The following is a 15,163-nucleotide window of genomic DNA, read 5'->3' on the forward strand; positions in this document are numbered from 1 at the left end:
AAAAAAATAGACAATGGGCATACAAATCCCCCTCATGCACACAAGATTTTCTGTTTGGAATGTTGGACTATTTGTTCCTTTTGATCTGGGAATCAAATCAAAGTGTCTAGAAATTACATTGCCTATAAGTGGAAACTTCCAGCTCTCACTCCATATTGGACTTTTATCAATATATTTGGAACATTAGAATGTATATAAGTAAGAAACTGCAGGCTTACAGAACATGCTAAATGTATGACAGCATAGCCTCCATTTCATATATATTCTGAAATGGAATGGTCAACTGCCCCAAATTCCAGAACCTCCATAACTTTTCTTCCCCATTTAAGTAAAAATCTAACCCACTCAGGTCAGCCACCCTCCCTCTCCCCCAACCCAGTTTACAAACTCAAGTATATTTTTCTTTTCTCCTCTATATTGTTCAGTTTGTTTGACTGACTGGTTGAGAGTTGTTAGGGTCTGAGTGTTTGCCTGACTTTCTGTGAAGCGCCTATCACAGTTACGGGTGGCATAAAATGCCCACCAAGTGCACGTCAGTGATACGTATAATAAATCTTATTCTGATCAAGTTGATTATTTGCCAACATTTCCACAGACTGCTGAAGTATAGATGACTATTTTGGTCTGTGTGAGGTCCCCACTAATTCATTCTTATCCTAAGTATCAGCATTAAAATAAAGTTTCTAATTTGGTACTGGAAAAAACACAAAGATTGACAGAATACAATCGGAAATTAAAGAGAGCAAACTGAAAAAGCTAGAACAAAAGAGCACTGGATCAGAAGGTCTAATCTACTGGGTTCAGAGCTCCATTTTTTCTTTCCACTTTTAGTTCTGATAATTATGAATGATAATTGCAGTCCTTCTGGGTGGACTCCTGGGAGAAGGCAGTGTTGTGCAAAGAAGGAGCCTTGGTCTTGACAAGCCTACCTTGGCCCAGGGAAGGACTTCTTGTGAGTTGGATTTTCTGGCCTATCTACTGATTGGTTTGGCTAAGTGTCCTATCTGGAGCAAACACCATGAAAGAAATGCTCTGGCCTCAGTTCCACACAGCCACTGCACGGTGGAAATCTAGGAGTGGTGACAGGCATGCTCTCTAGAGGCCAAGGTTGACTCAGTGGGGAAGGCACAAGTCAGGGCTGCAGTAATCTGGATGGCTGCAGGCTGCTGCTATCCTCCTCACAGAATGAGGTTTTATCTTCCTAGACACACAAGCATTGAGTGGGCTGTGGAGTGTACTCTACAGTGAGCCAATTCTTGGTGCTTAATTTATTAGTAGAAATCAGGTGGGCTTCTGCTGAATACAGCCTTTATCAGTGGATGCCATTAAAAATGTTTTTCTTTGTGGAGATGCTCTGCAGCAAGTCAAGTATTTGTACATCACAGGATTGTATCATATGATGCAAGCAATGCTACAGAATAGAAGAGAGCTAATCAATTAACCAAGCTGGTTTTTAGCTGTTTGAATTAACTGAAATGACTTGCTCTTCTATTCAACACTTACAAGTATTTATGCGCTCAGCACCGACACACACGCCTGAAACGGAAAGCTATGCTTTGCTAATAAAGGACCTGACTCACTCCACTTATGTGCTAGTTAACTCTACTGAAATCAGTGGAGTTACTGGAGCAACACACAGGTGAATTAAGACCAAAGAGAGCAGCATGGCTTTGTTAAACACGTGGGGCTGGGTTTTCATGTGGTTAGCACCCACCCCTTGAGTGAACATTCAAAAGAGCTCCATGCGTGAAATCTGTTCTGAGTAAGGGCTAGTCTACACTGGCAACGTTAAAGCCCTGCTGCTGGGAGAGAGCGCTGGGAGAGAGCGCTCCCAGCACTCTAAAAAAACCACCCCCATGAGGGGCGCGGCTCCCAGCACGAGTGCACTGTCCACACTGGCGCTTTACCGCGCTGAAACTTGCTGCGCTCAGGGGGGTGTTTTTTCACACCCCTGAGTGAGAAAGTTGCCGTGCTGTAAAGTACCAGCGTGGACAAGTCCTAAGAGCTGAGCTTCTTTTGAAAACCTGGCCCCACCTGTGGGTGCTTCGCACTTGTGAAAATCTGACCCAAAGTGGCAACAGATCGTTCTGCTGAGAGATGACTGTTTTTTCAAATTCTGGCAGGCTGCTTCATCTGAAGTGTTAATAGCATGCAAATTGTTATGTTCAGAGTGTGTTGAGTGGAATTTAAGGTGCTTGTTAGTATAGCAGAAAGTTATTTCTGGTGCTTTAATTTTGTACACTACCAGTGGTGTTTCAGAGAGATATGAAACCAGGCAATTTTGTTTGCTGCCAAAGTGTAGCCAAAAATAAACCCTCCACCTCACTATGCAATAAATAAATGAAACCTTAATTATATTATTCATACTGCAGTAACCCAAAGTCTACTTAAGTTAAGACTACCAGATAAGCTTGAACGGGATCCAAAGGAGAAAAGGAAGAGCTTCTTTCATTTGCGTTTATCCTGAACGTTATGCCAGGATGTGTGTGTGTGTCAGGGCCAGATTAAGGCATAAACTAACTAAGCTACAGTTTAGGGCCTCGCAATATGAGGGGATGCTAAAAAAGGAAAAACTGACTCCATTTCAAATTTTATCAAAATCGGTTAATAAATAAAGGAGAGATGGGAAAAAGAAGATGCTCTCTAAATATAGACATGTTCATTCAAATATGACAAAAATATACATATCTGGCTACACAAATACACTTACCCTTCACTAATTGTTTGTTATTGACAGGCAGGAGGCCAGGGCTGAGAAAAAAACAATAATTGCACTTTTAAAATTAGTATTTCTAAGAGTAAGTCTGCTATCAGTCTCCTGAGGCAGCGTTTTGTTGGCCAGCTACTACTGGCCTAATTAATAAAATTCTGACTGTGCCTTCCTAACTTTTTAAAATAAATAAATAATCTCGCTGCCGATAAAACTGGGGAAAATGTGAGGTCGGAAACGGCAGTGTCGTGAAGCAATCCTGCCACACTCATATTCATAGTATGGGACTCATCCTAAGAGTGATGTCATGCATAGATTGATGTCCTTGGCTGGTAAAAGCCAGAAGGCTGCCATCTTTCGGTTACGGTCCAGCACGCTCAGCTGTATAGTGCCTTCGCTCCTGTTTTTCTTCATTTTCTTAAGTGCTAGTGTGTTCTTTCTCCTTTTGATCTGTACATACGTACAATTGTATATTTTAGTGTGCTCACCGCTTTCTGCTTCATGCACTATCCATGCTTCACATGATTCAATTTGCAGGTGATCGTCTTATGGACTTGGGTCAAGTGGATCTTGAGGAGGATAAATTTGTGTTATCTTTCCTCCATCAGTTTCGGGAACCTTCATAGTAAATATCAGAGCGTGCTGATGAAAGAATAGAGGGTTTTGAGAGAAGTGAAGAAAGATATACATATATATCAAAATATTCTGAGTACTCAGTTTGAAATAACTTGCTCACCATGTGCATATATGATTTATAGGCTATTAAAGCCTATAATATGCATTATATTTGCTTGAACATAGGCTAGTTTTTCTCACTTTCACAATGCCTGTCTAGAGATTGCCAGTCTTTTTTCTGGTAAATTCTTTCTTTCTCTTTCGTGCATATAGCTTGTTGTCACTCTATGTGTCCAAGGTGTTTACTTGAGATTAATTAGTGGTCCTGGGGAAGACAGAGGATAGAGAAGAGAACACGAAGAGAGATGTCTGCCTAGAAAATGCTGCAAGAAAAGCCATCTGCCTTAAGCATCCTGTGCATCGAATGTGACAAACTACATAGCTTATCATTTGAGGACATCATCAATGACTTTGCTCTCCAAAAATCACAATAGAAAATGGTTTAAATTTCAGTGTTAAAATTAATGTGATGTGCAAACAGACATACTGCCGGTTGTACTGCTTCCATTAAGTAAGCTGGTCTGTGTAACTGTAACTGCTTTTGTGTTGCTATAGATATACAATTTTCATATCTACTAATTAAGAAATCATAGATGAAAATATGTTAATTTGAAAAAATTTATAATGCAGACAGGCTTGCAAGATGTGTTTTATTTAGATTATTATTCTATTTTTACAATTTTGCCTTTGTATATATGCAAATATAAAGCTTTTGTGTTTATATATTCAATGTCCTTTCTGTGAAAATAATAAATTACTTTTTTATGGTATGGGGTCTCTTACCCTTGACATAGTTTAGGGCCTCAGAATGTCATAATCTGGCTCTGGTGTGTTTGTGTGTATACTGAGCAGAGATATTAATGTGAATGAGGGTTTCAGATTTAATTTTCATGATGATAGCTAATTTCTCGCATAAATGACTTGTGGAACATGGGTGCTCTTGAAAATTTTCCCCAACATGCATAAGCTGAGTGTGCAATTTATATAAATTGTTCACTGATTCCAAACAACAAATAGAACAAGGCAAAAGAACTAACAAATAAGAAAGTAACTGTTCTGTCATGAAAGGAAAGGCCTAGTAATGGAATAGCAGATGTACTGCATGTCAAAAGAAGCACGTCAAAAAGGAAGTTTACAAGAAGTGGCAGATTGGAAAAATGACCAGGGAGGAGTATAAAAATATTGCTCAGGCATGCAGGAGTGAAATTAGGAAGGCCAAATTACACTTGGAGTTGCAGCTAGCAAGAGATGTTAAGAGTAACAAGAAGGGTTTCTTCAGGTATGTTAGCAACATGAAGAAAGTCAAGGAAAGTGTGAGCCCCTTACTGAATGATGGAGGCAATCTAGTGACAGAGGATGTGGAAAAAGCTAATGTACTCAATGCTTTTTTTGCCTCTGTCTTCACGAACAAGGTCAGATCCCAAACTACTGCACTGGGCAGCACAGCATGGGGAGGAGGTGACCAGTCCTCTGTGGAGAAAGAAGTGGTTTGGGACTATTTAGAAAAGCTGGACAAGCACAAGTCCATGGGGCTGGATGCGTTGCATCCGAGAGTGCTAAAGGAGTTGGTGGATGTGATTGCGGAGCCATTGGCCATTATCTTTGAAAACTCAGGGCGATTGGGGGAGGTCCCGGAAGACTGGACAAAGGCTAATGTAGTGCCCATCTTTAAAAAAGGGAAGAGGAGGATCCAGGGAACTACAGGCCAGTCAGCCTCACCTCAGTCCCTGGAAAAATCATGGAGCAGGTCTTCAAAGAATCAATTCTGAAGCACTTAGAGGAGAGGAAAGTGATCAGGAACAGTCAGCATGGATTCACGAAGGGCAAGTCATGCCTAACTAACCTGATTGCCTTTTATGATGAGATAACTGGCTCTGTGGATGCGGGGAAAGCAGGGGACATGTTATTCCTTGACTTTAGCAAAGCTTTTGACTGTCTCCCACAGTATTCTTGTCAGCAAGTTAAAGAAGTATGGGCTGGATGAATGCACTATAAGGTGGGTAGAAAGTTGGCTAGATTGTCGGGCTCAACAGGTAGTGATCAATGGCTCCATGTCTAGTTGGCAGCCGATATCAAGCGGAGTGCCCCAAGGGTCAGTCCTGGGGCCAGTTTTGTTCAATATCTTCATTAATGATCTGGAGGATGGCGTGGACTGCACCCTCAGCAAGTTTGCAGATGACGCTAAACTGGGAGGAGAGGTAGAGATGCTGGAGGGTAGGGATAGGATACAGAGGGACCTAGACAAATTAGAGGATTGGGCCAAAAGAAATCTGATGAGGTTCAACAAGGACAAGTGCAGAGTCCTGCACTTAGGACAGAAGAACCCCATGCACTGCTACAGACTAGGGACCGAATGGCTCAGCAGCAGTTCTTCAGAAAAGGACCTCGGGGTTACAGTGGACGAGAAGCTGGATATGAGTCAACAGTGTGCCCTTGCTGCCAGGAAGGCTAACAGCATTTTGGGCTGTATAAGTAAGAGCATTGCCAGCAAGTCGAGAGACGTGATCATTCCCCTCTATTCGACATTGGTGAGGCCTCATCTAGAGTACTGTGTCCAGTTTTGGGCCACACACTACAAGAAGGATTGAATTTGATAGCTGCTTTCAACTACCTGAAAGGGGGTTCCAAAGAGGATGGATCTAGACTGTTCTCAGTGGTAGCTGATGACAGAACAAGGAGTAATGGTCTCAAGTTGCAGTGGGGGAGGTTTAGGTTGGATGTTAGGGAAAAACTTTTTCACTAGGAGGGTGATGAAGCACTGGAATGCGTTACCTAGGGAGGTGGTGGAATCTCCTTCCTTAGAGGTTTTCAAGGTCAGACTTGACAAAGCCTGGCTGGGATGGTTTTATTTGGGGATTGGTCCTGCTTTGAGCAGGGGTTGGACTAGATGACCTCCTGAGGTCCCTTCCAACCCTGATATTTTATGATTCATGCATTGAGACACACTGGCAGAGCTGTGAGGAGAAGTGTACGCATTGCCATTTTGACTATTTCTAGCTATAATGACTGAATGCACTCCAAAATTAAAATCAGAAACAAATTATTTTTGTGGGGAACACTGGTTTTTGTTGGGGGAGTGAGAAGGAACCAAAGGAATGTTTCCTGAATATTATTAGCATTTTTGTATTCTGCAGATACAATAATAAAAAAGAGAAGCCACGGGATTCACTAATGGAATCTGTTCAGATTAGGTCTAGGGAAAATAGACAATTACTTGCAAAAAGAACTCCCTTTATTATACAATAAAGAAACATCAACACCACATGCTGAATCAAGAATTCTGTCTGGAAACCTAAACAATCCCTGAAGAAGCACCTTCTTTGTGTGCCAAATTGTGCCTGCTCAAAACGGGGTATGCTCAACTGGTGCAAATCATGTCTTTCCTTGCCTGTCCTTGGGCATTGCAATAATGCAGCTACACTGGTTGCTTCCTCCTGATGGCTGAACCAGGGCTATTATCCCAAGAACAGAACAGACCTGAGCACACACTTTCTATACCAATTTGTTGAAGCACTGGGGGTTGTTTGGGTTTTGTGGGGTCTGTCTTCTTCATTCCCTCCCCCCTTTTTTCCCTACAGTCTAAATTTTTCAGTAGCCCTTGATTCAAGTACAGAAAGGAGAAGGCAAGCTGCCCCCAGTTCCTGCTATGCTGTAGGCTATCATAGGGCATGGCTACACTTGCAGATGTAGAGCGCTTTGAGTTAAACCAGCCTTCAGAGAGCGCAGTAGGGAAAGCGCTGCCGTCTGTCCACACTGACAGGAACAAGTGCGCTGGCGTGGCCACATTTGCAGCACTTGCAGCGGCACTGGGAGCGGTGCATTATGGGCAGCTATCCCACAGAGCACCTCTTCCCATTCTGGTGCTATGGCTTGTGGGAAGGGGGTGGGGGGTACGGGGCATTCTGGGTCCTGTCCCAATGCCCTGTGATGCATGGGTTCGCATCCCAGCAATCCCTGTGCTTCCGTCCACATTTGGTGCCATCTTTCAACGTTTTTGTACTGCGAGCTCTGTCTTCCCTTTCGGTCTGTGGGAATGGAGCCTGAACTGCTGAGGAGTATGCTGACAAGTCTCACCAGCACGTCACGTTTGGCAGTCGAGTTATTCCTTATGATCCAAAGTGACAGTGAGGGCTCAGACGATGATATCGACTCAAGTAACGCATATGACACGAGTTTGCTTGTGGCACTCACGGACATGCTCACCACCGTGGAACGCTGCTTTTGGGCTCGGGAAACGAGCACTGAGCGGTGGGATCACATCGTCATGCAAGTCTGGGATGGCGAACAGTGGCTGCAGAACTTTCGGATGAGAAAAGCCACTTTCATGGGACTGTGTGAGGAGCTCGCCCACACCCTGTGGCGCAAGGGCATGAGATTGAGAGATGCCCTGATGGTGGAGAAGCGGGTGGCTATTGCAATCTGGAAGCTGGCAACTCCAGACAGCTAGCGATAGGTCACTAACCAGTTTGGAGTGGGAAAGTCGACTGTTGGAATCATGCTAATGCAAGTTTGCAGGGCCATTAATCACATCCTGCTCAGAAGAACCGTTACTCTGGGTAATGTGTGTGACCTTGTGGATGGCTTTGCACAAATGGGTTTCCCTAACTGCAGAGGGGCGATAGATGGCACAGCTATTCCAATTCTGGCACCAGCCCACCTAGCCTCCGACTACATTAACCAGTAATGTCTGGTGCCCTGCATGGGAGTGAAGTGCAGTGGTTCCAATGCTAGTAGGAATCTGTGTTTGCTACGCTGACTTGCAGTGCCTGTTTCTTTCCTGGGCTAAGCTATATTTTACTTTATGCAATAATAAAGAATGCTTTCACCAAAAAATTCATTTATTGAAAAGAAACACAACTGCTTGGGACACAGAAGGGGCAACGGGGTGGGGTGGGGAACAGTACAATCACAGATTTGCGTCTGTCCTGTTATCATACTCAGCCTTCCTGTCTGGAGTGCTGTGCAATGAGTGCTGCACTTCAGGATGGCTATACTGCATGGTGATGGGGGGTGAGTGCAGTGGGTAAGGGTTGTAGTTTTCAGGGCTGGGTGGTGAAGCCACAGGTGTTGGAGGCAGCTGGTGGTGGCAAGAACCCGGATGTTGGGGAAAGTGGGTTGGAGGTGACATGGGGGCACAAGGGAAAGAGTTTTGGGACAAGGGCTGCGGAGGTGGGGGGACGGGCACGGTAGTGCTCCGCCTGCATGGCTATGAGCACCTGGATAGAATCCACTTGGCGCTCCATTGTGCTTATCAGCTGATCCGTGCTTTCCTGCCGGAGCACCGCGCTTTTGTGCCGGCACTCCTCATTCTGCTGGCGGATCCTCCTTTCACTGTCCTCCTGCACTTTTCGATTTTAATTACTTTGAATGCTGCATTACTTCATGCAACATGTCTCCCTTGCTTCTACGTGGCCTTTTTTCTGATTCTTTGGAGTCTTTCAGGCCGGTGATAACACGGACGGCTCAGATCTCAAGGTTGCATCTGTAAAGGCAAAATGCAACACTTAACAGAGGCAGCATTGTTCACACCAGACAGAGCAATGATTCCCCTGTACTTAAGGCCAACCACAGTCTACACAATAGCATAATTTGCCCATCCCAAAGCAAGCGCACATAACCCATGGGAGCCCCAAAATGGTGAGTAAGCACAGGGTCAAGCGTGACTGACTGTTTCACGGCTGTACTGTCCTCTGGGTTTCTGTGCTTTGGGGAGAGCCAACAGTGGCAGGGGGCCCCTATACTGAACACTGTCCCCACATTTTCCACAGGAGTTCATCCTGGAAGATATCTCACTGCTGAGGGTGACCAGAGAAGCAAGGGAGGGTCTTCTACTGCAATGCGGATTCCGCCTGGCCCATATGCAGCTTGCCTGTGTGCAGCAATGGTCCCTGCGCCTCTCATGGCACAGTGGCGTGGACAAGTTAGCCTTACTGGGACAAGGACCACAGTGCTCTCCCGAGAAATCTGCGCAAGCATATTGCCCAAGTTCTGGATGAGACCTCTGAAGAGATCATTGAGGCCAATTACCACAATGTGAGAGAGCACATCAGTGCCCTATTCCGCATCTGCATGCAGCCCTAATCCTCCTCACCCCAAGAGCCCGCGCCGAATAACTTCCTTCCCAAAATAAAAGCCACTTACCAGGAACCTCTTCTGGTGTTTGTCCTTCCCCAAGCACCGGCCGCCACGACTGGCTACCTTCCACCCAGCTTGAGAACAGCTCCTGGCTGCATGCATCTAGGGATTCCAAGGTGTCTTACTCCGCCTCAGCACCCTTGCTCCCGCTTTGCTGCTGCTCCTCCTCCTCCCGCCTTGTTGAACTGGGCTCTGAAGTGTCCATGGTGGTACTTGGAGTGGAGGTGGGGTCGCCCCCAAATATCACATCCAGCTCTTTGTAGAAACGGCAGGTCGCAGGGGCAGCACTGGAGTGGCTGTTTGCCTCGCGGGCTTTGCGGTACACATTCCTCAGCTCCTTCACTTTAACCCTGCACGGTCATGGCCTCTTTCCATCATGTCCCTTGATATCTGCCTGAAGGTATCGTAATTCCTCCAGCTGGAGCGCAGCTGGAACTGGACAGCTTCCCCCCACAAACACTGATGAGGTCCAGCATCTCACCATTGCTCTACACTGGGGATCGCCTGGCGCGTGGAGGCATGGTCACCTGGAAAGATTCGCTGAAAGCACTCCACGCCTGGCTGAGCAAACAGGAAGGGGATTTTCAAAATTCCCAGAGAATTTAAAGGGCAGGTCTGACGGTTGGTCACCTGAGGGCAGGGCAGTAGAGTTCAAAGTGATGACCAGAGTGGCTAGAACAGGCATTGTGGGACACTTCTGGAGGTCGATCAGAGCACACTAACAGACCAGGGCGTCCACACTGGCCCTGCAGCACTCCAGCAGGGGTGCACAAAACATTATTCCACTCGCTGAGGTGGAGTACCAGGAGCGCTCTAGCTGCGGAGTCAGAGCGCTCTACGTGCCTTGCCAGTGAGGACAGGTAGTGAGCTAGTGCACCCGGGGCTCCTTTAATGCGCTGTAACTCACAAGTGTCGCCAAGTCCTGAGAGTGAGGAGACGCACACAGCAACTGGAACTCTCCCACTGCTCCTGGCAGAACCCAAACTACACATTTCAGGCCCTGATCCTGCAAGCTGTGTGTGACTCCTGTGCCCATGCATAGCCCGGATGACAATAGGGCTCCACATGGGCACTGGGGTGTGGAACCATTACAGGATCAGAACATAAATGTTGTCTGTGGTTGCTGACTTTACGTATATTTTATAAGGTATGAATATTTTGATGGTGATATTTCTGAGCTGCATTCAGTTCCATCGCAAGAATAACATGCTCTGTGTCTTCTTGATTGAAGCCAGCAGTACAAGTCCAGATGCTCCTCTAGGGTTAGAGAAATAGTAGACTGGATTTAATCCAACTGTAGAGTGAAGCAATAATATTCCTCATTATTTTTAATCAGTTTTCAAGTCTATTGGGGATAGGCTTGTAAGCCATTCATTTAAAAGATAAGTAGGAAGGAGATATTAAATAAGATGCTTTGCTAGATACTTGAATTTAACTTGACAAATGAATGATTCAATCTCCTCCCACCAACAAATCTTTTAAATAAATATGGCTTCTTCATAAGAAATGGTTGATCAAGCCAAACCTCATCACATGTCAGGGCTTTTGATTCAAACTTGATTATCCATCTTGTTCATTATTAAATAGGAGTGGGGTAATATTTGCAGGTCAGGGGAATTACCCACTTGTGGGAGACTCCAGCCCCCATCTTGCTAAATGAGTAATTTAAACTGGTGTTTAACAATTCAAATACCATCTTAAATCAGCATTTCAGGACCTATACAACTTGAAGTGCTTAAAAAGAAAACTTCTTTTTCCTATTGAAAACTGTATTCTATAGGGCCATGGCTTTGCTGGAGGTTCTGGGTAAGGGGCAATCTGTAGTTAGAGACTGTCTCAGGAACAGAGTAGGAAGAGGATTATTGAGAGACACAATCAGGTCCCTGATTTGCCCTTGTTCTAGGCCAGGGGAAGTAATCTGAGCCAGTCCTATACCTCTTCGCTCAGCCTACGCTACAGTTCGATGTGTGATTGGAGCATATGTAGAAATATCTACATATCCCTCTAGAAAACTTCCAAAACTTCTGAAGAAACAAACATTTTTGATACATTGTTTTCCACCAAAAAATTTTTAAATTGTTCCTTTTCAAACCTAGTGGAATGAAATCAACTTTGACATTTTTCATGATTTGTTTTTCAGCATTTTTCAACCAGCTCTTCTAATTTCTAACTAAGAATGAAAGCATGTGCAAAGCAAACATGGCAATGGGATATTACAGGGTTTAAGGCAGTGCAGAAATTGAACCTAAAAATTCTTGTTTGAAGGTAACTCTTAACTGTTTCCAAGATTACCAGGGGACTAAAATAAACAAGCAGCAATCTATAACTTGTGTTTTTCCAAAACCCAAGCAGAACTCAACCTTTGAGAGTCTTCTGTTCTGCTCTAAATCACACATCCACATTTTGTGAGTGGATTCTGCATCTAGCAAAATAAGTTCACCCTTGCTTACTTTGAACAGCAAAGTCAAAACAATTCACACTGCCCAGAAATGCAATCTAGAACTTGATTTGCCTGGCAAAAGGCAGAAATTACATTTGAAGTCAGTAATGTATCATTGTTTGTTTGTCAGGTTAAGGTGATAATAAATTGTGAAAATTAGTAGTGCCTACCAAGCAGCAAATGAATATTCAGAATTAATTACACTGATTCTGTGAATTGTAACCTTTCAGCCAAAGTGGGATGAAGAACAGAGAAAGGGAGTAGATGAAGGAAACTGAAGGTTGCCACTAAAGAGCAATATAAATTGATTCTACTGGTTATTGAACAGAATTTGCAGGAATGCAGTAAACTAATGAAGAGAAGGAGAAATTGTGCACAGAGGAAATTAAGATGAGACTGTCCATTTAAAATGATATCTGTGCTGTCCAAACCAAACAGTAGTTGACTTGAGTCCAGTAAGAATGAAGGCAAATAATAGCACAGAGAAGGGGGATCCTCTGGTGACAGGATGGAATGCACCAAGCCAAGGAGTGTGGGTCAGTACATGAATTTTGGATGGTGGTGGGCATTAGTAAAAATTTGGACGGTCATTGTGACTGGATATAAAAGTCATTCCATGATCCTTGGCGAGGTGTTTGCAGCAATGCTGTACTCCACTCTAGTGACTTCCCTGAGGAAGAGGTACTGCCAAGCTAGACATCAGCAAGCTTCTTTTGAGGGGTAACATGTCAGCAAGAGGTTGCTGCTGGGAGTGCCTCCTTGAGATGAAGAAATCAGGTGTGACTGAATCTAGTTAGGCTCAGAACCTTAAAGAGGGGTTCTGAATTTTAACCAGAAGCCTGAACCACCCATAGGAGCTGCCTTTTCTGAGTTGTCTGCCTTCGCTGGATTTCATCCTGCTTGTCTGGAGCTTACAGACTCTATGAGAAGAATGTAGCCAGACTCTCTGCTGGGTAGGGTTCTTCTGACTGAACTAGAACCTTGTAAACAGATCAGACCTCAGAGAGGCTGCCCTCATTTTACCTGGACCTCCTGTGAACTTTCTCTCTGGTTGCTCAGACCTTGGCTTTGCCACAGTGTTCATATAAGGCAACATTCCTGACTCCGCTGCTGTTCCTGACGCCACGTCCACACTACAGACTTTGACCGACACACATTATGCCCGCATAAAGCTGCAGCAGTTAGTGTATCACTTGTGCACGTGCACACTTGGCTCCTTGCGTCGGCGCTGCACCTACTCACCAGGAGTGCTTGTGTCGATGCACAGTGCGTAGGTATCCCAGTCTGCAACCCGCCACTGTCCAAAGCCCTGTCTTTGGAGAAGCTTTGGCAATGTATGGTGGGGCAGAAACAAGTCACGCAGGGGCGACTGGTAGAAAGCAGCTTACATCAACCTAAGCTTGTAGCATAGACCGGGCCTTGGAGTTATAAAGAGGGGGCATAAGGTGAGGCAGCAATAGCAAAAACTGTATTCGTAAAGTCTAACATAAAAATGAGCGAAGCAAGATCTGAGAAATGAGAAAACAAACTGTAAAGCTGGACTGTACACAACACTTCCACATGTACGGGAAAGGACGTCCAATACTTTATTTTCTACACCTGTTGCTTCAGGCAGTCTTACAAATAGGCTCTTGCGGTCATGCTGAGACTCAGTGGAAGTAATAGGCCCCCTCTTGGCATGCGATCAGTCCAGAGGAAACAGTGCTGGCTTTAAGCTGCTGACCTGGGAGGGCTGTAGATAATGTTGCGATGCCATTGGAGAGAGAATAATGCTGATAACCCGGTTTTGATGTAAGGGAAGTGATAAAACTATTGTTCACTGAATGGTTTGGTAGAATTTCAGAACGTTTAGAACATGGGTATCGAAAAGGCTTTTTGTTAATATGCAGCTTGTTCGTTGTTCATAAAACTGCTTCATCAGCAAACGCTTAAGCCGAATCACTTCACTGACAAGCTCCACTAGGGACTACAAAGACACCTGTACAACAGCCTTTCTTTTCTTTTTTGCCGACTGATTTTTATCCATGCGGCAAAGTGAGGGCCAGACCCTTAAGTCCCTGGGCTGATGCAATGACAGGGCAAAAAAGCACCCTTAAAGGGACACCCAAGGAAGCAGAAGAATCTATGCCACCCATTTCCCCCTGTTCTGTGGATGTAGTGTGTCAGAGAGAGAGGGTACGACGGGCAGCACACAGCACACTGCCTGGTCCTGGATGAGGAGTTCTGCAATAGGGCTTAGAGGCACTTTTCCTGACCCCGTTTCAACTGCACTGAGCACAAACATTGCCGCTGAGGACTGAACCCGGGGTGGGGGGGGAGGGGTGGGCTGTGCTCTCATGAGTCTTGTTTAGCTACTCAGAGAAGATTAATACAAAAAGCAAAGAGTTAAGTTCATCTTTTGCTGGCTTCTCTCATAGGGCAAAAGAGAAACTATTTTGCATTGCTGTTTCATGAGTTTTGCAGCTGCAGTTGTGGCTGAGTCCTACATACTCCACGCCAGGGTGGAAGGCTCTCCCTTCCCCACCCAATGCACATGTGGAAGGGTCAGTTGCAGTCTAGTACTTTGAGGATTATTCCCTCTCCCCCTCCACCTAAAATTTAACAAAATTGTAAATGATGGCTCATTTCCTATGGAAAGGTCTGAGCTCTGATTATCAGCAAACACGCAGTGTATTAAAAATCAGATGTGTGTTTGGATTGTGATTAAGCCCATAATGAAGCATGGAAAATGTCAAGAAATGCAATGACTTCTGGAGATTATGCACACAGGGAAAAGGAATTCTGAAGCAGTCTTGTAGGAATTATTTAAGCTCTCCTCAGCTGCCAAACTTTATTTAAAATGGGTCCTTGTTAGAGTTGGTTGGAAGGTTGTTGTTTTTTAGGACAAAATGGTTGTTTGTAAAAAATCGAACTTTTGGCAGGAAATGGTGAGTTTCAATTAAACTTTTGGTGGGAAACTTTCTCAGGTCTGGTCTTGGAGAGAGAAAGATTCCCTAGAACTGCCACCAGCTCAGTTATTAGGGCTCAAGCTGGGATGTGAAAGACCTGGGTTCAAGTTCCTTTCCCATATCAGGCAGAGCAGGGAATTGAACCCAGGAGACTTCTACATCTCAGCTAAAAGAACAGGAGTTCTTGTGGCACCTTAGAGACTAACACATGTATTTGAGCATAAGCTTTCGTGGGCTACAGCCCACTTCATCGGA

General features: G+C 44.8%; 1 long non-coding RNA gene across 2 annotated transcripts in view; it reads right to left on the reverse strand.

Annotated features, from left to right (window-relative positions):
• Positions 1-8,251: 8,251 nt before the first annotated feature.
• LOC142070527 (uncharacterized) overlaps positions 8,252-15,163 on the reverse strand; it is a 70,628-nt gene continuing 63,716 nt past the window's right edge. For both annotated transcript variants that reach the window (XR_012666388.1, XR_012666387.1), the window contains 2 exons: positions 9,527-10,777; positions 8,252-8,867 (listed from right to left, as the gene is read on the reverse strand). This is a non-coding gene — a long non-coding RNA (uncharacterized LOC142070527). The remainder of the gene's footprint in view (positions 8,868-9,526; positions 10,778-15,163) is intronic.

This window comes from Caretta caretta, chromosome 1, assembly GCF_965140235.1.
Source record: "Caretta caretta isolate rCarCar2 chromosome 1, rCarCar1.hap1, whole genome shotgun sequence".
In the NCBI taxonomy this organism is placed as follows: Eukaryota; Metazoa; Chordata; order Testudines; family Cheloniidae; genus Caretta; species Caretta caretta.